The 20,689-nt window shown below is 46.9% G+C and overlaps 1 protein-coding gene across 3 annotated transcripts in view; it reads right to left on the reverse strand.

Annotated features, from left to right (window-relative positions):
• The window catches only part of LOC134936102 (zinc finger protein 84-like), an 88,320-nt gene that overhangs the window by 4,117 nt on the left and 63,514 nt on the right, over positions 1–20,689 (reverse strand). The window contains exon 1 of one of the 3 annotated variants that reach the window (XM_063931018.1): positions 14,145–14,215. The exons of the other annotated variants lie outside the window; for them this stretch is intronic. The gene's annotated coding sequence lies outside the window, so the exon portion shown is untranslated. Of the gene's footprint in view, positions 1–14,144; positions 14,216–20,689 lie in introns of those variants that run through there. 3 annotated transcript variants of the gene reach the window in all.

Genomic DNA, 20,689 nt, shown 5'->3' on the forward strand with positions numbered 1-20,689 from the left:
ACTGTCAGCTGATGCACCAGGATGTCACCATTCTCTGCACACACCATGGGAATGGGGGTAATGTGACCATATCATAGTCTCTCAACTCAGTGTGATGTGCGCAGAGGAAACAGGGTTCATTGTCACTTGAGTTCCATCTTTTTGAAGAGTCTCTTGTATACACTGCTTAACAAAAAATGAAGGGAACACTAAAATAACACATCCTAGATCTCAATGAATGAAATATTCTTGTTAAATACTTTGTTTTTTACACGGTTGAATGTGCCGACAACAAAATCACACAAACATTATCAATGGAAATCAAATTTATTAACCCATGGAGGTCTGGATTTGGAGTCTCACTCAAAATTAAACTGGAAAAACACACTACAGGCTGCTCCAAATTTGATGTAATGTCCTTAAAACAAGTCAAAATGAGGCTCAGTAGTGTGTGTGTCCTCCACGTGCCTGTATGACCTCCCTACAACGCCTGGGCATGCTCCTGATGAGGTGGCGGATGGTCTTCTGAGGGATCTCCTCCCAGACCTGGACTAAAGCATCCGCCAACTCCTGGACAGTCTGTGGTGCAACATGGCATTGTTGGATGGAGCAAGACATGATGTCCCACCAGATGTACTCAATTGGATTCAGGTCTGGGGAACGGGCGGGCCAGTCCATAGCATCAATGCCTTCGTCTTGCAGGAACTGCTGACACACCCCAACCACATGAGGTCTAGCATTGTCTTGCATTAGGAGGAACTTAGGGCCAACTGCACCAGCATATGGTCTCACAAGGGGTCTGAGGATCTCATCTCGGTACCTAATGGCAGTCAGGATACCTCTGGCGAGCAAATGGAGGGCCGTGCGCCCCCCCCCGCCCCAAAGAAATACCACCCCACACCATTACTGACCCACTGCCAAACCGGTCATGCTGGAGGATGTTGCAGGCAGCAGAACGTTCTCCTTGGTGTCTCCAGACTCACGTATGTGACATGTGCTCAGTGAGAACCTGCTTTCATCTGTGAAGAGCACAGGGCGCCAGTGGCGAATTTGCCAATCTTGGTGTTCTCTGGCAAATGTCAAACATCCTGCACGGTGTTGGGCTGTAAGCACAACCCCCACCTGTGGATGTCGGGCCCTCATACCACCCTCATGGAGTCTGTTTCTGATCGTTTCAGTAGACACATGCACATTTGTGGCTTGCTGAAGGTCATTTTTCAGGGCTCTGACAGTGCTCCTCCTGTTCCTCCTTGCACAAAGGCAGAGGTAGCGGTCCTGCTGCTGGGTTGTTGCCCTTCTACAGCCTGTCTCCTGGTAGCGCCTCCATGCTCTGGACACTACGCTGACAGACACAGCAAACCTTCTTGCCACAGCTTGCATTGATGTGCCATCCTGGATGAGCTGCACTACCTGTAACACTTGTGTGGGTTGTAGACTCCGTCTCATGCTACCACTAGAGTGAAAGCACTACCAGCTTTCAAAAGTGCCCAAAACATCAGCCAGAAAACATAGGAGCTGAGAAGTGGTCTGTGGTCACCACCTGCAGAACAACTCCTTTATTGGGAGTGAGTGTCTTGCTATAATTTGCACCTGTTGTCTATTCCATTTGCACAACAGCATGTGAAATTGATTGTCAATCAGTGTTGCTTCCTAAGTGGACAGTTTGATTTCACAGAAGTGTGATTGACTTGGAGTTACATTGTGTCGTTTGTGTTCCCTTTATTTTTTTTGAGCAGTGTATTTACCCAGATCTGTGACTTTATACCTCACTTTCTAACACTGGGCGTGGCAGGGAGCTCTCATTAGGTTAGCAGCAGGTCTATCACACCCAGCCCACAGCTGATTGGGCAAGAAACGCCCTCCACCCAGGTTTAATCTAATGGAAGGCTCTGCCCTTTGGCTGCTGTGGGTTTCCTGGAATCCACTCGGCTGCAGAGGGACTCGCCATCCGGGGGAAGCTGTGGTGCTTGGGCCGTGCACAGAAGCCTTCAGTGGCTGCTGCAGGGTACACCAACAAAGGTAAGCAGGAGGAGAAGCATTACCACTCCTTCCCACTTGCAGCACCTCCGGGCCCCCTCCCCTATCTGCAGCAGCCCACCCCCCGGTGGCTCTGGACCCCCTACCCCTCCCCCCATCATGGCACCCCTACCCATGGAACCACCTGAGCCCCATCCCCCCTCACCTGCACCCATGGCACCCCGCACCCATCCCTCTCCCAACTGCAGTAGCATTTGACCCCATTCCCCATCCGTGGCACACACGCCTTTCTCCCCAAGTGTGACACCACTAGACCCTCTCCCCCACCCAATTTGGAATCATCTGTGGCACTCTCGCACCTGCCCCATATCCAGCCATGGCACACCTCCTCCTCCATCTGCTGCACCTCTAGACCCCTTTCCCATTTGTGTCTCCCCCCACTCGCGCAGGTGCAGGAGGGACACCTCCAGCCCCATCTACCCGTAGCATCTGCAGACCCCCTCCCCATCCATAGCCCTAGTGCACCTGCACCTCCCCCACCTGCAGCACCTCTAGACCCCCTCCCCCATCCATGGCCACCCCACACCACCCCTCCCATACCCTCATCACCTCTGGAACCCCTCCCCCAAATGCACCGCCCCTGCAGCTGCACCTTCCTCACACACAGCACCTCCAGACCCCCTCCTTACTTCACGGACCCCTGCACCCGCCCCTCCCCCACCAGTATCTACAGACCACCGCCCCATCTGCCATTGTGTATAAGTGGCACTGCTACCTGTGGGCATTGTGTATAAGTGGCACTGCTACCTGTAAATTATGTATAAATAACATTATTAAACACACTAGGTCAGTGGTTTCCAAACTTTTTTGAATCACGGCGCCCTAGAATATCAGAATTTTTTTCACGGCATCCCTAGGCCAAAAATGTCTTGAGAAATTTAGAAAGAAATATTACATTGAGTACATCGCGTTTATAGGTCATCCTTAGGGTCAGTTGTGTGGTAAGGGACAATATTTGCTTCTGTTTGGCCACATATTTTATGACTGGCAGCCACCAGCACTGGTTTTACCTATTATATTGACCATGAATAATTTCAATTGGTCCTGAACCACCAACCCAGGGCACCCCTGCAAGTGGCCCGAGGCACCCCAGGGAGCCACGGCACACAGTTTGGGATTCACTGTGCGCTCTTCCCACTATTGTAAGAGGCTATGGCCCCTTAACCATTACACGCCCTTTGTCCGTGCAATATTTAACCACTCCCAAAATTATTGGAGGTAATACTCCATATAATAAAAATATTACATGCCCCAAAGGCGTGTAAGGGTTAAAGGGGCATAGCCCCTTGCAAAGGTGTGAAAAGCGCCCGTAGGGTGCTATAAATCACCTAGCAAATAGGATTTTAAATGACCTACTGGTAAATCATTTTCTTGTAATCCGTAGAGGATACTGCGGTCCATTTAGTACCATGGGGTATAGACAGATCCACTGGGAGCCTTGGGCACAAAGAATTTGATAGCGTGCACTGGCTCCTCCCTCTATGCCCCTCCTACCAGACTCAGTCTAGGAAACTGTGCCCTAGGAGAAGGCTATACTTTGAGAGGATTTAAAACGACACTAGGGAGATTCGAACCAGCACACACAAATCAAGAGGAAAACCATGCTAACCCAACTTGACAAGGACCAGCAACAGCTGAACCCACAACATTACTTAAAGTAACAGTGCAGGAAAACACAAAGTACTGGGCGGGGGCCCAGTATCTTCTACAGACTACGAGAAAAGGATTTACCAGTATGTAATTAAAATCCTATTTTCTCTTCCATGCTAGGGGATACTGGGGTCCACTTAGTGCCATGGGGATGGTACCAAAGCTCCCAAACTGGGTGGGAGAGTGCTGAGGTTCCTGCAGAACTGATTGACCAAACTGAATGTCCTCAGAGGCCAAAGTATCGAACTTGTCAAACGTGTTCGAACCTGACCAAGTAGCTGCTTGGCAAAGTTGTAAAGCAGAGACACCCCGGGCACCCGCCCAAGAACCCACCGACCTGGTAGAGTGGGCCTGTACAGATTTTGTAACTGACAAACCTGCTGTAGAATAAGCATGCTAGATAGTAAGCCTGATCCAGCGAGCAATAGACTACTTTGAAACAGAACACAATTTTATTGGGATCACAAAGAATAAACAGCAAGTCCGATTTTCTGTGACGAACTGTCCACTTCATGTAGATTTTCAAAGCCCTCACAACATCCAAGGACTTTGACGTAGCAGAGGTGTCGGTAACCACCAGAACCACAATAGGTTGGTTGATATGAAATGCAGACACCACCTTAGGAAGACATTGCTGAAGAGTTGAGTTCAGCAATATCTTCATGAAAAATCAGACAGGGGTTTAATGTGAGACAATGCCCCCAGTTAAAACACACACACACACACACACACACACACACACACACACACACACACAGTGCTGAAGCCAAGGCCAACAGTGTGATGGTCTTCCACATAAGAAACTTTATGTCAACCTCCTGTAGAGGCTCAAACCTTTCTGACTGTTGAAACTGTAACACCACGTTGAGATCCCAAGGTGCCGTAGGAGGAACAAAGGGCGGTTGGATGTACAGAACACCATTCAAGAACGTCTATACATCAGGGAGGGAAGCCAATTATTTCTGGAAGAAAACGAATAAGGCCGCAATCTGGACTTTTATGGAGCCCAAGCGTAGGCCCACATCCACCTCTGACTGCAGAAAAATTCCTACTTGAAATTCCACTGCGGGAAATTTCCTGTTCTTAAACTAAGACGCATTTTTTCCAAATACGGTGGTAATGTTTAGACGTTACCCCCTTTCTGGCTTGAATCAAGGTTGGAATAACCCTGTCCGTGATGCCTTTCCGGGTTAGAATTTGATGCTCAACTTCCATGCCATCAAACATAGACATGCTAAGTCTTGATAGACTAACGGCCTCTGTTGCAGAAGATCCTCGCGAAGAGGTAGAGGCCACAGATCCTCTTAGAGCATCTCCAGTAGATCCGCATACCAGGCCCTTCTTGGCCAGTCCGGAGCAATGAGTATTGCTTGAACCTTTTCCCTTTTTATTCTTTTGAGAATTCTTGGAAACACATACACCATCTGGTAGACCCATGGAGTCACCATAGTGTCCATTGCCACTGCCTGTGGGTCCCTCAACCTGGAACAATACCGCTTGAGCTTCTCGTTGAGACTAGAGGCCGTCATGCCGATTTGTGGAATTCCCCACTGACACGTCAAGCACCTGAACACCTTCGGGTAAAGGCCCCACTCTCCTGGGTGGAGGCAGTGTCTCCTGAGGAAGTCTGCTTCCCAGTTGTCTTCTCCCAGATTGAAGATTGGCAACAATACCACAGCGTGTCTTTCTGCGCAGAGGAGAATCTTTGTTACTTCTGATATTGCTGATCTGCTCTTTGTTCCACGCTGTCGGTTTATATACGTTACTGCCATCACATTATCCGACTGAATGGCTTGATCTTGAAGATGTGATGCCTGTAGAAGGGCGTTGTATATGGCCCTTAGATCCAGAATGCTCATTTGAAGAATGGCTTCCTGACTTGACCATATTCCTTGAAACTGTTCACCCTGGGTGACTACTCCCCGACCTCGGAGTCTTACGTCTGTGGTTAGCAGAATCCAATTTTGAATCCTGAACCTTCGTCCCTCAGTCAGGTGAGAAGTCTGAAGCCATCACAGAAGAGAAATCCTGGCTCTTGGCGACAGACGTATCCACTGGACCATTTGTCCAACAAATCCAGATGGAAGGGCCTTGTGTGAAACCTTCCGTACTGCAGCGCCTCATAAGAGGCTACCATCTTCCCCAGAAGGCGAATGCATATAGATGTACAGATATCAGGGTAGGTTTTAGAACATCCCGCACCATTGACTGGATTACCAATGCCTTTTCCAATGGAAGGAATACCTTCTGTGACTCCGTATTCAGAATCATCCCCAGGAACGGAAGCCTCCATGTTGGTTCCAGGTGAGATTTTGGTAGGTTCACAATCCACCTGTGATCCTGAAGTAGTCGAGTTGAGAGGGCAATGTTGTCCAACAACCTCTCCCTGAATGGTGCTTTTATCAGCTGATTGTCCAGGTATGGAATTATGTTCTCTCCCTGTTTGCGGAGGAGAAACATAATTTCTGCCATTACATTGGTGAACACCCTTGGTGCCGTGGAGATGCCAAATAGCAGGGCCTGGGTCTGGTAGTGACAGTTCTGTAATGCAAACTTTAGATAAGCCTGATGAGGTGGCCAGATTGGAATAATAAGAATTTACTTACCGATAATTCTATTTCTCGGAGTCCGTAGTGGATGCTGGGGTTCCTGAAAGGACCATGGGGAATAGCGGCTCCGCAGGAGACAGGGCACAAAAAGTAAAGCTTTAGGATCAGGTGGTGTGCACTGGCTCCTCCCCCTATGACCCTCCTCCAAGCCAGTTAGGTACTGTGCCCGGACGAGCGTACACAATAAGGGAGGAATTTTGAATCCCGGGTAAGACTCATACCAGCCACACCAATCACACCGTACAACTTGTGATCTAAACCCAGTTAACAGTATGATAACAGCGGAGCCTCTGAAAAGATGGCTCACAACAATAATAACCCGATTTTTGTAACTATGTACAAGTATTGCAGATAATCCGCACTTGGGATGGGCGCCCAGCATCCACTACGGACTCCGAGAAATAGAATTATCGGTAAGTAAATTCTTATTTTCTCTATCGTCCTAGTGGATGCTGGGGTTCCTGAAAGGACCATGGGGATTATACCAAAGCTCCCAAACGGGCGGGAGAGTGCGGATGACTCTGCAGCACCGAATGAGAGAACTCCAGGTCCTCTTTTGCCAGGATATCAAATTTGTAGAATTTTACAAACGTGTTCTCCCCTGACCACGTAGCTGCTCGGCAGAGTTGTAATGCCGAGACCTCTCGGGCAGCCGCCCAAGATGAGCCCACCTTCCTTGTGGAATGGGCCTTAACCGATTTAGACTGTGGCAGGCCTGCCTCAGAATGTGCAAGTTGAATTGTGTTACAAATCCAACGAGCAATCGACTGCTTAGAAGCAGGCGCACCCAACTTGTTGGGTGCATACAGTATAAACAGCGAGTCAGATTTTCTGACTCCAGCTGTCCTGGAATATATTTTCAGGGCCCTGACAACTTCTAGCAACTTGGAGTCCTCCAAGTCCCTAGTAGGTGCAAGGCACCACAATAAGCTGGTTCAGGTGAAACACTGACACCACCTTAGGGAGAGAACTGGGGACGAGTCCGCAGCTCTGCCCTGTCCGAATGGACAAACAGATATGGGCTTTTTTTGAGAAAAAACCACCAATTTGACACTCGCCTGGTCCAGGCCAGGGCCAAGAGCATGGTCACTTTTTATGTGAGATGCTGCAAATCCACATATTTGACTGGTTTTAAACCAATGTGATTTGAGAAATCCCAGAACTACGTTGAGATCCCACAGTGCCACTGGAGGCACAAAAAAGGGGTTTGTATATGCAATACTCCCTTGACAAACTTCTGGACTTCAGGAACTGAAGCCAATTCTTTCTGGAAGAAAATTTACAGGGCCGAATTTGAACCTTAATGGACCCCAATTTGAGGCCCATAGACACTCCTGTTTGCAGGAAATGCAGGAAACGACCGAGTTGAAATTTCTTTGTGGGGCCTTCCTGGCCTCACACCACGCAACAAATTTTCGCCACACGTGGTGATAATGTTGTGCGGTCACCTCCTTTCTGGCTTTGACCAGGGTAGGAATGACCTCTTCCGGAATGCCTTTTTTCCCTTAGGATCCGGCTTTCCATCGCCATGCCGACAAACGCAGCTGCGGTAAGTCTTGGAACAGACATGGTACTTGCTGAAGCAAGTCCCTTCTTAGCGGCAGAGGCCATAAGACCTCTGTAAGCATCTCTTGAAGTTCCGGGTACCAAGTCCTTCTTGGCCAATCCGGAGCCATGAGTATAGTTCTTACTCCTCTACGTCTTATAATTCTCAGCACCTTAGGTATGAGAAGCAGAGGAGGGAACACATACACCGACTGGTACACCCACGGTGTTACCAGAACGTCCACATCTATTGCCTGAGGGTCCCTTGACCTGGCGCAATACCTGTCCCGTTTTTTGTTCAGACGGGACGCCATCATGTCCACCTTTGGTATTTCCCAACGGTTTACAATCATGTGGAAAAAACTTCTCAATGAAGTTTCCACTCTCCCGGGTGGAGGTCGCTGAGGAAGTCTGCTTCCCAGTTTCCATTCCCGGGATGAAAAACTGCTGACAGTGTTATCACATGATTTTCCGCCCAGCGAAAAGTCCTTGCAGTTTCTGCCATTGCCCTCCTGCTTCTTGTGTCGCCCTGTCTGTTTACGTGGGCGACTGCCGTGATGTTTTTCCCACTGGATCAATACCGGCTGACCTTGAAGCAGAGGTCTTGCTAAGCTTAGAGCATTATAAATTTACCCTTAGCTCCAGTATATTTATGTGGAGAAAAGTCTCCATACTTGATCACACTCCCTGGAAATTTTTCCCTTGTGTGACTGCTCCCCAGCCTCTCAGGCTGGGCTCCGTGGTTACCAGCATCCAATCCTGAATGCCGAATCTGCGGCCCTCTAGAAGATGAGCACTCTATAACCACCACAGGAGAGACACCCTTGTCCTTGGATATTGGGTTATCCGCTGATGCATCTGAAGATGCGATCCGGACCATTTGTCCAGCAGATCCCACTGAAAAGTTCTTACGTGAAATCTGCCGAATGGAATTGCTTCGTAGGAAGCCACCATTTTTACCAGGACCCTTGTGCAATGATGCACTGTTTTTAGGAGGTTCCTGACTTGCTCGGATAACTCCCTGGCTTTCTCTTCCGGGAGAAACACCTTTTTCTGGACTGTGTCCAGAATCATCCCTAGGCACAGCAGACGTGTCGTCGGGATCAGCTGCGATTTTGGAATATTTAGAATCCACCCGTGCTGATTGTAGCAGTATCCGAGATAGTGCTACTCCGACCTCCAACTGTTCCCTGGACTATGCCCCTATCAGGAGATCGTCCAAGTAAGGGATAATTAAGACGCCTTTTCTTCGAAGAAGAATCATCAATTCGGCCATTACCTTGGTAAAGACCCCGGGGTGCCGTGGACAATCCAAACGGCAGCGTCTGAAACTGATAGTGACAGTTCTGCACCACGAACCTGAGGTACCCTTAGTGAGAAGGGCAAATTTGGGACATAGAGGTAAGCATCCCTGATGTCCCGGGACACTATATAGTCCCCTTCTTCCTGGTTCGTTATCACTGCTCTGAGTGACTTCATCTTAATTTGAACCTTTGTAAGTGTTCAAAAAAAAATTTTTTTTTAGAATAAGTCTCACCTAGCCTTCTGGCTTCAGTACCACAATATAGTGTGGAATAATACCCCTTTTCTGTAGTAGGAGGGGTAATTTAATTGTCACCTGCTGGGAACACAGCTTGTGAATTTTTTCCCATACTACCTCCTTGTCGGAGGGAGACTTGGTAAAGCAGACTTCAGGAGCCTGCGAAGGGGAAACGTCTCGACATTCCCATCTGTACCCCCGGGATACTACATGTAGGATCCAGGGGTCCTGTACGGTCTCAGCGCCATGCTGAGAACTTGTCAGACGCGGTGGAACGCTTCTGTTCCTGGGAATAGGCTGCCTGTTGCAGTCTTCTTCCCTTTCCTCTATCCCTGGGCAGATATGATCTTATAGGGACGAGAGGACTGAGGCTGAAAAGACGGTGTCTTTTTCTGCAGAGATGTGACTTAGGGTAAAAAACGGTGGATTTTCCAGCAGTTGCCGTGACCACCAGGTCCGATGGACCGACCCCAAACAAGTCCTCTTCCTTTATACGGCCATACTGTGCCGTTTGGAATCTGCATCACCTGACCACTGTCGTGTCCATAACATCTTCTGGCAGTTATGGACATCGCGTTTATTCATGATGCCAGAGTGCAAATATCCCTCTGTGCATCTCGCATATATAGAAATGCTCTATAGTCAATAAAATACTGTCCCTGTCAAGGGTATCAATATTTTTAGTCAGGGAATCCGACCAAGCCACCCTAGCTCTGCACATCCAGGCTGAGGCGATCGCTGGCCGCAGTATAACACCAGTATGTGTGTATATACTTTTTATTATATTTTCCAGCCTTGTCAGCTGGTCCTTGAGGACGGCCCTATCTATAGACGGTACCGCCACTTGTTTTGATAAGCGTGTGAGCGCCTTATCCACCTTAAGGGGTGTTTCCCAACGCGCCCTAACTTCTGGCGGGAAAGGGTATACCGCCCATAATTTTCTATCGGGGGGAACCCACGCATCATCACACACTTTATTTAATTTATCTGATTCAGGAAAAACTATGGTAGTTTTTTCACATCCCACATAATACCCTCTTTTGTGGTACTTGTAGTATCAGAAATACGTAACACCTCCTTCATTGCCTTTAACGTGTGGCCCTAATAAGGAATACGTTTGTTTATTCACCGTCGACACTGGATTCAGTGTCCCTGTCTGTGTCTGTGTCGACCGACTAAAGTAAACGGGCGTTTTAAAAACCCTTGACGGTGTTTTTGAGACGTCTGGACCGTACTAATTGTTTGTCGGCCGTCTCATGTCGTCAACCGACCTTGCAGCGTGTTGACATTATCACGTAATTTCCTAAATAAGCCATCCATTCCGGTGTCGACTCCCTAGAGAGTGACATCACCATTACAGGCAATTGCTCCGCCTCCTCACCAACATCGTCCTCCTACCTGTCGACACACGTACCGACACACAGCACACACACAGGGAATGCTCTGATAGAGGACAGGACCCACTAGCCCTTTGGAGAGACAGAGGGAGAGTTTGCCAGCACACACCAAAAACGCTATAATTATATAGGGACAACCTTATATAAGTGTTTTCCCTTATAGCATCTTAATATATATATAAGCATATCGCCAAATTAGTGCCCCCCCTCTCTGTTTTAACCCTGTTTCTGTAGTGCAGTGCAGGGGAGAGCCTGGGAGCCTTCCCTCCAGCCTTTCTGTGAGGGAAAATGGCGCTGTGTGCTGAGGAGATAGGCCCCGCCCCTTTTTCGGGCGGCCTCGTCTCCCGCTCTTAACGGATTCTGGCAGGGGTTAAATATCTCCATATAGCCTCCGGAGGCTATATGTGAGGTATTTTTAGCCAAAATAGGTATTCATTTGCCTCCCAGGGCGCCCCCCTCCCAGCGCCCTGCACCCTCAGTGACTGCCGTGTGAAGTGTGCTGAGAGGAAAATGGCGCACAGCTGCAGTGCTGTGCGCTACCTTTAGAAGACTGAGGAGTCTTCTGCCGCCGATTCTGGACCTCTTCTTACTTCAGCATCTGCAAGGGGGCCGGCGGCAAGGCTCCGGTGACCATCCAGGCTGTACCTGTGATCGTCCCTCTGGAGCTGATGTCCAGTAGCCAAGAAGCCAATCCATCCTGCACGCAGGTGAGTTCACTTCTTCTCCCCTAAGTCCCTCGTTGCAGTGATCCTGTTGCCAGCAGGACTCACTGTAAAATAAAAAACCTAAGCTAAACTTTCCTAAGCAGCTCTTTAGGAGAGCCACCTAGATTGCACCCTTCTCGGCCGGGCACAAAATCTAACTGGCTTGGAGGAGGGTCATAGGGGGAGGAGCCAGTGCACACCACCTGATCCTAAAGCTTTACTTTTTGTGCCCTGTCTCCTGCGGAGCCGCTATTCCCCATGGTCCTTTCAGGAACCCCAGCATCCACTAGGACGATAGAGAAATGAAGTTACACATCCTTGATATCCAGAGACACAAGGAATTCCCCCTCCTCCAGATCTGAGATCACCACTCTCAGAGACTCCATCTTGAATTTGAACAACCGTATGTACGGGTTCAGGACTTGAGGTTTAAAATGGGTCTTATCGAACCGTCTGGCTTCAGTACCACAAACAGATTGGAATAATAATCCTTGTTTTGCAGCTGAGGTGGAACTGGAATAATGACCCGAGACTGTACTGGTTTTTTTTAATTGTTTCCTGCAAAATCATACTTGCTTCCTGAGAGGCTGGAAAACTTGATTTTAAGAATCTGTGAGGTGGGAGTTCCTGAAACTCCAGTCTGTAGGCCTGGGCGATAAGATTTTTGACCCAGGAATCCTGGCTGGCATGATGTTGCCCATGTGTGACTGAATTCTCTTAATCAGGCTCACACCTGTCTGTCTTCCAGGCAGAGTGGTCCACAGTCATGCTCAAGGCTTTGAGGAAACAGAACCAGAGTTCTGTTCCTGTGAACATGCAGTGGTCGGTTTTCTGGGTTTACGTCTAGTGCCTCTGAAGGGTGTAGAGGAACCTCTGGTTTTATTTTTAATTTTGGCTGTCCAAAAGGACTGCAAAGTTGGAGCAGAGTAGGTCTTTCTAACTGGGGGAGCTGTGAAAGGAATATATTTAGACTTACCCGCAGTAGCCTTGGATATCCACGTATCCAGTTCATCTCCAAATAAGGCCTCATCTGTGAATGGTAGGCTTTCCATGCCTTTCCTGGAATCCGCATCCACAGTCCACCGGCATAGCCATAAGCCCCTGTGTGCTGACACTGCCATGGCAATGGTGCGTGCGTTGAGCAAGCTTATTTCCTTTATGGCCTCCACCATAAAATTTGCAGAGTCCTGTATATGTTAAAAGAGTAAAACTACCTTCCCCCTGGATAAAGAATCTAACCCCTCGATTAGGTGACCTGACCATTTTGCAATAGCCCTAGGATCCATGCACAAGCAATAGTGGGTCTTTGGGCCACAGCAGCAGTTGTGTATAGGGATTTGAAATTGGTCTCAATCTTACGGTTAGCCATGTCCTTTAAGGAGGCTGCCCCAGGACAGATAAGATTATCTTACGTGACAACCTAGATACCGATGTATCAACAATCGGTGGGTTTTCCCATTTCTTCCTATTATCCTGAGGAAAAAGGAAGGATGCGAGTAACCTTTTTTAGATCTGAAAAATCTTATCACGATTAACACAAGTTTCTTCAAACAGGGAATTCAACTCCTTTGATGCAGGAAAAGTAGCAAAGGATTTATTTTTTTACATTAAAATAAGATTCCTCATTCTCCTCCGTCACCTTATCAGGAATGTGCAGAACTTATCTGATAGAGCTGCATCCTCCGCCCCCCCCCCCCCCAGAACCCCCCACACCCCAAATATACCTCACCCTCCTCTGCATCATCAGTGCCAGCCTGCAGGATCTGGGCCAGTGTATGCTTTTGTGGACAAATGGTAGGGGTCTGAGACGCCAGTATGGGAACTGAATCTCTATTCATCAGGTCATCCACAGACTGTCTTAAGTATTACGTCTTTTTCACATTATGGGATAATTTATTGGAAATATTTGAAATCATCCCTTTAATAGAATCCAACCATTCTGGTTCAGACCCACTATCCTGAGTACACTTTAGTGATCCCCCTGGGGAAGAAATATACTCTGCCATGCATGAAACGCACTCCTTGCCCGACATTGTAATGTGAAAACACATACACACGCGCAAGAAAATATACGTTATGGAAAGAACTTACCGTTGATAACGGTATTTCTCCTAAGTCCACAGATTCCACAGGATAACAATGGGATACGATGGAGCGACAGCGGATTGGCACCAATCAAAAGCTTTCTGACCTCCCAGGAAGCAACGAGCCCATTCATATACCTCCTCCCACTGGCTCAGGCAAATCAAATGTATTCCAAAGCACTAGGCAGAAGCATCATGTAGAGCCCTAACCAGGTGAGAAGAACACACACATGCACACCCTTCCATACAAGAAGGAAGATTTTAGTGAGTAGAAAGATCCTCAAATCAGGTGCGTCAGGGTTGGATCCCTGTGGACTTAGGAGAAATACTGTTATCAACGGTAAGTTCTTACTATAAAGTATATTTTTCCTGCAGGGTCCACAGGTTATCCACAGGATAACAATGGGATTTCCCAAACCAATTTAGTGGTGGGGACGCTCCTGATTAGACAGGAGAACCGTGCGCCCGAATTCAGCGTCATGAGAGGCAAGAGTATCCAAGCCATAATGTCTAATGAATGTGTTAATGGAAGACCATGTGGCTGCCTTACATATCTGTTCTGCTGAAACACCATGTTGTGCTGCCCATGAAGGACCTACCTTACGAGTAGAGAGAGCAGAGACATTAGCTGGAACAGGGAGATCAGCTTGAGAATATGAAATGGTCATTCGAAGCCATCTTGCCAGCGTCCGTTTTGTAGCAGGCCATCCTCTCTTGTGAAATCCGTAGAGAATGGTAAGAGAATCGGTCTTTCTGATGGCACTTGTATGATCCACGTAGATCCTTAAAGCCCGGACCACATCCAGCGAAGCATCTCCAGCAGAAAGTCCCGATACCCGAGAAGCCGGGACTACAATTTCTTCATTAAGGTGGAATTTAGACACCACCTTAGGAAGATATCCAGATCTAGTTCTGAGAACTGCTTTATCTGGAGTTAAAAAAAAAAAATCAGAAATGGGGAACGACATGACAGCACCCTTAAATCTGATGCCATGGTCAGTAGAAAGAGCTCTTTAGCTGTCAACCATTTAAGATCCAATTTATTAAGTGGTTCAAATGGGGCAACTTGAAGGGCCTTTAAGACTAAATTTCAGTCCCAAGGCACTGCAGGTGGAACAAACGGAGGTTGAATGCTCAGCATTACCTGGAAAAAAGTACACACATCCTGTAAGTTGGCAATTTTCTTTTGGAACCATACAGACAATGCAGATACATGCACTCTCAAGGAAGCCACCTTCAAACCTTTATCCATTCCTGCCTGAAGGAATGCCAAGACCCTGGAAACTCTGAAAGATTTCAGGTCCATACCTCTTTTACTGCACTAAACAAAGAGAATGTGAAACCGTACTAGACCTGTGGAAAGTAACCACAGAGAATTTCAACTCACTAGGAGTTACTCAATGATATCTAAACCAACATAAAGGCTCAATTGGTATAATACCTGTGGCACTAGGTTGGTGGTGCTCCCGGGAAATGAGTTCAATAAACTGGAAAGAGGGTCGACATGCAAGAGAGCAGGGCAAAAGAAGACTAAAAGTCTGACTCGGGGCATGCTTTTTATAACTATAGATTAAAATGTAACTTTTATTATCACTTGATAAAACTGTAAATTACACAATCACTAGGTAATAGTATGTAGAAAATGTATTACATGCATGGATATAAGGTCATAAGACCATTCATAAAGGTATGATCAGGGATAAATACTAATTGGTGTGGCAGACCTTTATCTGCCATGAGCGAAAATATTAATCAGTAATAATGCTATAAGTCTTCATGCGGAAAAAATATTTTCATACCAGATATCAGTAATATCATATATAAGTAAGCTGGTTTACCATAAGAACTTATCGAGCACCAATATTAAATCATAGTCTCTCCCATAGTTTATAACCAATTACCACGATAGTAAGGAGAGTGGACTTCCCTATGTGAGACTTCTAACCACCGGATATGAAGAAAACACAAAACATCCATACACAATTCATATGTGTGCCATATCATAAATGCAAGAAGATAAACCGAAATCTGTAAATTTCCAACCCCAATTATGTATATATAGGGCTGTAGCAGTGACGTGCGGTGAGAAAAATGGCTGGGGAGGCACTCCCCCCCCCCCTTCCACCAGGCCGGATCTATTCATATGTGCCCCAGTCCTACCTCCTGCTCCGAGGCAGCCAGCGGACACTACGACCCATCGGCGGCTGGGGGGTTGAAAGCCGCTGGCGCTGCAGATGAAGACGGCATCCACAGGGGGAGATAATGCGGTTTACTGGCTGCCGGGGGAGAGAGCCAATGCACGAGAAGAGATAGGGGTTGCCGGCTGCTGCTGGGGAGGAGAGAGCCGCTGCGATCAGCGGTACACGACGGCACCTCCGCAGTGAGAGGGAGGGGAGGAAGCGTGGCTGCGGCACATGTATGGGTGAGTGAGCATAGGCAGCACGGGCCGGGGACCGGACAATGAGGGGGGTGCGCCTTACAAATCAATACTTTTTCCGTACCTAACTGTGATGCGCCAGATGAGAGGCCAGCAGGATCTGACTGCTGGTGCTGGCGGATGCTGTCCCTTCGGCAGGAGAGGGGTCAGGGGGAATGAAGGAAGGGGAGCTTCAGAGTCCCTTCCTTGTCCTGCCGCTGTGTACTTGTGATTGGGCAAGCGGATCCAGCACTGGATCCGCTGTCCAATCACATGTTCCTCGCTGGCAGGGGTGTGCTTTCCCTGCCAGCGAGGCACTTGTAGAAGTGCCGCTTTCCCCTCTTGTTTTAACGGGCTTTTACAGCCCAGTGCTTGGCCCCGCCCACCCGCTTTAACCCCGTTCCCACTGTCAACGGGAGGCACTGCTGTCAGTGCCTCCCAAACCAGTTTAATACACTAATATTAATAGAATAATATAAAGAAGATACATATGACACAGGAAATGTGTCATATGTATCTTCTTTGTATTATGTTAGTAATTAATGACAGGGGAGGCACTGCCTCCCCTGACTGCACGTCCCTGGGCTGTAGGCCTCTATTTTGGAGGGCACAGCTCTAGAAAGGATGAAGCACAATTTGTCGTTTGTGTAGAGTACGTGCATCAGAACATTATTCAAAATACCTATGCATGGTATAAATTATGATTAATCAAAAAATGGAATTGGAAGTTATTACATATCATTGATTTCAATTCAGGATTCATAGCAATCAATACACCATCATATGGAAGCAGAAGGATGATACAGCACATTAATTATACTCAATTTCATCACTGTGTGGAGTTTGTATGTGCTTCAAACTACAACAAATTAGATAAGCAGTAACTTTCTTCATAAAGAATAACCCTCACCGGGAAATAGTACACAATTTTGAATACCCTATATCAATATTTTATATACAGCATAAAGAATAATTCTCCAAATAATTGCTTGAATAAGATAGACTTTACACGTTATTCATGTTTGATTTTATCAATGTGTGGAGTTAATATGTACTTCAAACCACAACTGGAAATAAACAATGACTTTCTTCATGAAGAATACCCCTCAACGGGAAAAAGTGCACAGTTTTGAATACCCTATATGAATGTTTTGATTCAGCATAGAGAAAGAACACTTCACAGAATATTTTCTTAAGTAAGATGGGAAAAAATACTGGAGTATTGGAAGGTGCAGGCCTTCTGCTGTCTCAAACATCTGCTTAAAGCATCGAATGCCAGGATGAGGGGGGTCTGCCTCCTTCACCACGGTATTGAATAGGAGAAATAGAGGTACTTATTAAATAGAGGTATCGGATGAGTGGCACACAAAGACGCGTTTCAGAGCTCTCCTGCTCCTTTTTCAGATGACAATCTGAAAAAGGAGCAGGAGAGCTCCGAAACGCGTCTGTGTGCCGTTCATCCCCCAGCAGAACAGACGTCCATTCGGGATCCTGGAGAGGTAGCTGAGAGTGGGGCCCATCACCGCTGCAGAGGTTCTCCCCGACACTCACCTTTCTGATTAATTCCTTTTTGTGAGACTCTGAATTTATACACTGCAGTATGCATGTTACTTTTTAATTTGTTCCCTGTAATACTGTTGGAGGTAACAGGGCTTTTTTTTTATAAAACCTTTTTTAAATCATCTTCGCACTCAAAAGGATGTCCTTTACCTAAAAGGAGGAAAAAGAACCTTTGTATGCACGCGAGATTGAAATAGAATGTAAGTCTAAGCTTTGATCTTTTAAGACTGACGTGTAAAAGAAACCATTACGTGTACGCGGGACAGAACTGATATGCAAGTTCGTCTCCATAGTTTGCTGTGTGTTAAGATCCACACTTGGTCTATCTCTGGCAACCCCCATTTGTCTACTTAAGTCTGAAAGACCTCCGCGTGTAGAGCCCATTCGCTTGCTTGAATGGTGTGTCGACTGAGAAAGTCCGCTTCCCAGTTTAGGACTTCCGGAACGAATACTGCGGACAAGGCTGGAAGATAGCGTTCTGCCCACTTTAGTATGTGACTTACCTCCTTCATTGCTTTTTGGCTGTGTGTTCCTCCCTGATGGTTGAGGTACGCTACTGCCGTCGCATTGTCCGAGCGGATCTGGACTGGTTTTCCTTGAAGAATGTCCTTTGCCTGAATCAGTGCCATAAGTTCCAACAAATTTATTGGCAGGCAACTTTATTCTTTGGTCCATTGTCCCTGGAACCATAGTTTTTCAGACACTGCTCCCCAGCCCTGAAGACTGGCATCTGTTGTCAAGATCTCCCAATCTTATATCCAAAAGGGTCTCCCCTTGTCCAGATGGGCTGTCTGTAGCCACAAGGCTAATGAATTTCTTATTTTTGCTGAAAGTACCATAGTTTGTTTCTTTATAGTCTGATGTACTTCATTCCATCTGGCCAGAATCAGATGCTGCAGAAGTCTTGAGTGGAATTGTGCATACTCCACCATGTCGAATGTTGACACCATCAAACCCATCACTCGCATTGCTGCGTGGATGGATACCATTTGACTGTGTAACAAGTCCTGAATCTATGACTGTATCTTGGAGATCTTGTTCAGAGGTAAAAATATTCTCTGTAGACCTGAATCCAGTACAGCCCCTATGTTCCGTTGTGATGGAACCAGAGATGACTTTGCCCAATTTATGAGCCACCCGTGCCTCTGCAGACATGTTATTGTCTGTTGGAGATGGCAATTCCTGTGATTGCGCCAGGATTAAAAGGTCGTCGAGGTATGAAAAAATTCTTATCCCCCGCTTGCGGAGATAAGCTGCCATAACCACCATAATCTTGGTAAATACTCTGGGGACTGTGGCTAACCCAAACGGTAGGGCCTGGAACTGAAAATGCTGCTGGAGGATGGCGAACCTGCGGTAACACTGATGGGACAGTGCTATAGGAACATGTAGGTAAGCATCCTGAATATCCAGGGATAACATATAATCCCCTGGTTCCATGGCCAACACAATGGAGCGCAATGTCTCCATGTGAAACCTCGGTACCCAAATATATTGGTTTAGCATTTTGAGATTGAGAATGGGCTGAAATGACACATTTGGCTTCTGAACCAAAAACAGGTTGGCGTAAAACCCCTGTCCCCGTTGTGCAGGGAGTACTGGAATGATTACTCCTGACTGAAGCAAAGCCCTGGCCTTCATCTCTACTCGAGATGGGCTGGTAAAGAAGAACCTTCGAGAAGGATGCTTCTTGAAGGGAAAAACATAACCTAGAGATACAGCTTCGTGCACACAGGCATCTGTTGTAGACTGCTGCCAGATCTGTGCAAACTGAAGAAGTCGTCCCCCTACCCAGGGGTTCCCCAGGAGGAGGCCCACACCATCAGGCTGATGGCTTATCTTCTGGTTTGGAAGCTGGTCCTCTGGCAACCCAATGCTTTTTTGACTTACCAAACTTATTGTATTGGGGCTGTTTACGATCACTTTTTCCCTTTGCTTTTCCTTGAGACTGAAAGGGCTGGAAAACCAGACCCATAGGTTTGGGGTTATATGTGGAAGGAAATAACCTTCTTGGAGTCTGCTTCTGAATCCAGAATATCTGTAAACACTTTACCAAAAAGAATATTTCCAGAACACGGCAAAGATTCCAAAACCTGCTTAGATCAGTTTTCCCCGCGTACGTAACCAAACTGCTCTGCGAGCAGCTATTGTTGCGGCTGATGCCCTAGAAGCAATAGTACCCATATCTAATGTGGCTTCTTCCAAGAACACGGCCACCTGTTTAATAAGAGCTACATAGCATTTTTGCTCTCTAGAAGCTGATGAAAATCCCCTTCCAATGCATCAGCCCAAGCAGCTACTGCCTTTGCCATCCAAGCTGAAGCCATGGCTGGCCTTATGACTGCTCCAGACAGAGAAAATATGGTTTTTAGAAAACCATCCACTCTCCTATCCGTGACATCATTAATGATGTTGACGGCAAAGGCAATATAGATTTTCGCACTTAACAAAATCACATGCGTATCTACTTTAGGAGCCACCTCCCTTTTTAAACAGTCCCCAGCTGGAAAAGGATAATTGGAATCCCATTTTTTGGGAATTCTATATTTTTTATTGGGTGTAGCCCAAGCCTATTCCATGATTTCCGTCAGCTGGTCTGACCCTGGAAACTCAGTCTTAACTGTTTTGGGACATTTAAACACCGGTGCCTTGGTGTTTAACACAGGCTCTGCTGAATCTTCTAAAGACAGAAAGACCGTCATTGCTCTAATTAGTTCAGCTATATCCACTGAACCGGGACCTTCTTCCTCTTCGTATGTTGAAGTAAACTGAGCTTTCATCTTCCGATGAATCGCCATGTATAGCCTGTGAAGGTGAGGATTTACTTACAATCGGTTTATAAGCTTGTTTCATTTGAGAAGCTGCTGGGGGAAATTATATACCATATGTAGGGACCTGTATGTTTGGGTATCCTATTCCTGGTACAGAAGCTGTAGGAATTATCCGTTCAGCTATACTGGACAAGGTCTGTGCAAACATATCCCAAGGTGGATCCATCTGTACCTGACGTTGCACAGGGATCTGCCTTGTATTTTGCTGAAAAGCAAAACAATTTGCACATAAACCATCTTGAACCAGATCCTGAGAGGATAATACAGTTTTGCAAGACAAAATATGAAATGAGTGTTGGTATTACTGTATGTGTACCTTCATCACCTTTGCCGTACT

The sequence above is a fragment of the Pseudophryne corroboree genome, chromosome 6 (assembly GCF_028390025.1).
Source record: "Pseudophryne corroboree isolate aPseCor3 chromosome 6, aPseCor3.hap2, whole genome shotgun sequence".
Lineage (NCBI taxonomy): Eukaryota > Metazoa > Chordata > Amphibia > Anura > Myobatrachidae > Pseudophryne > Pseudophryne corroboree.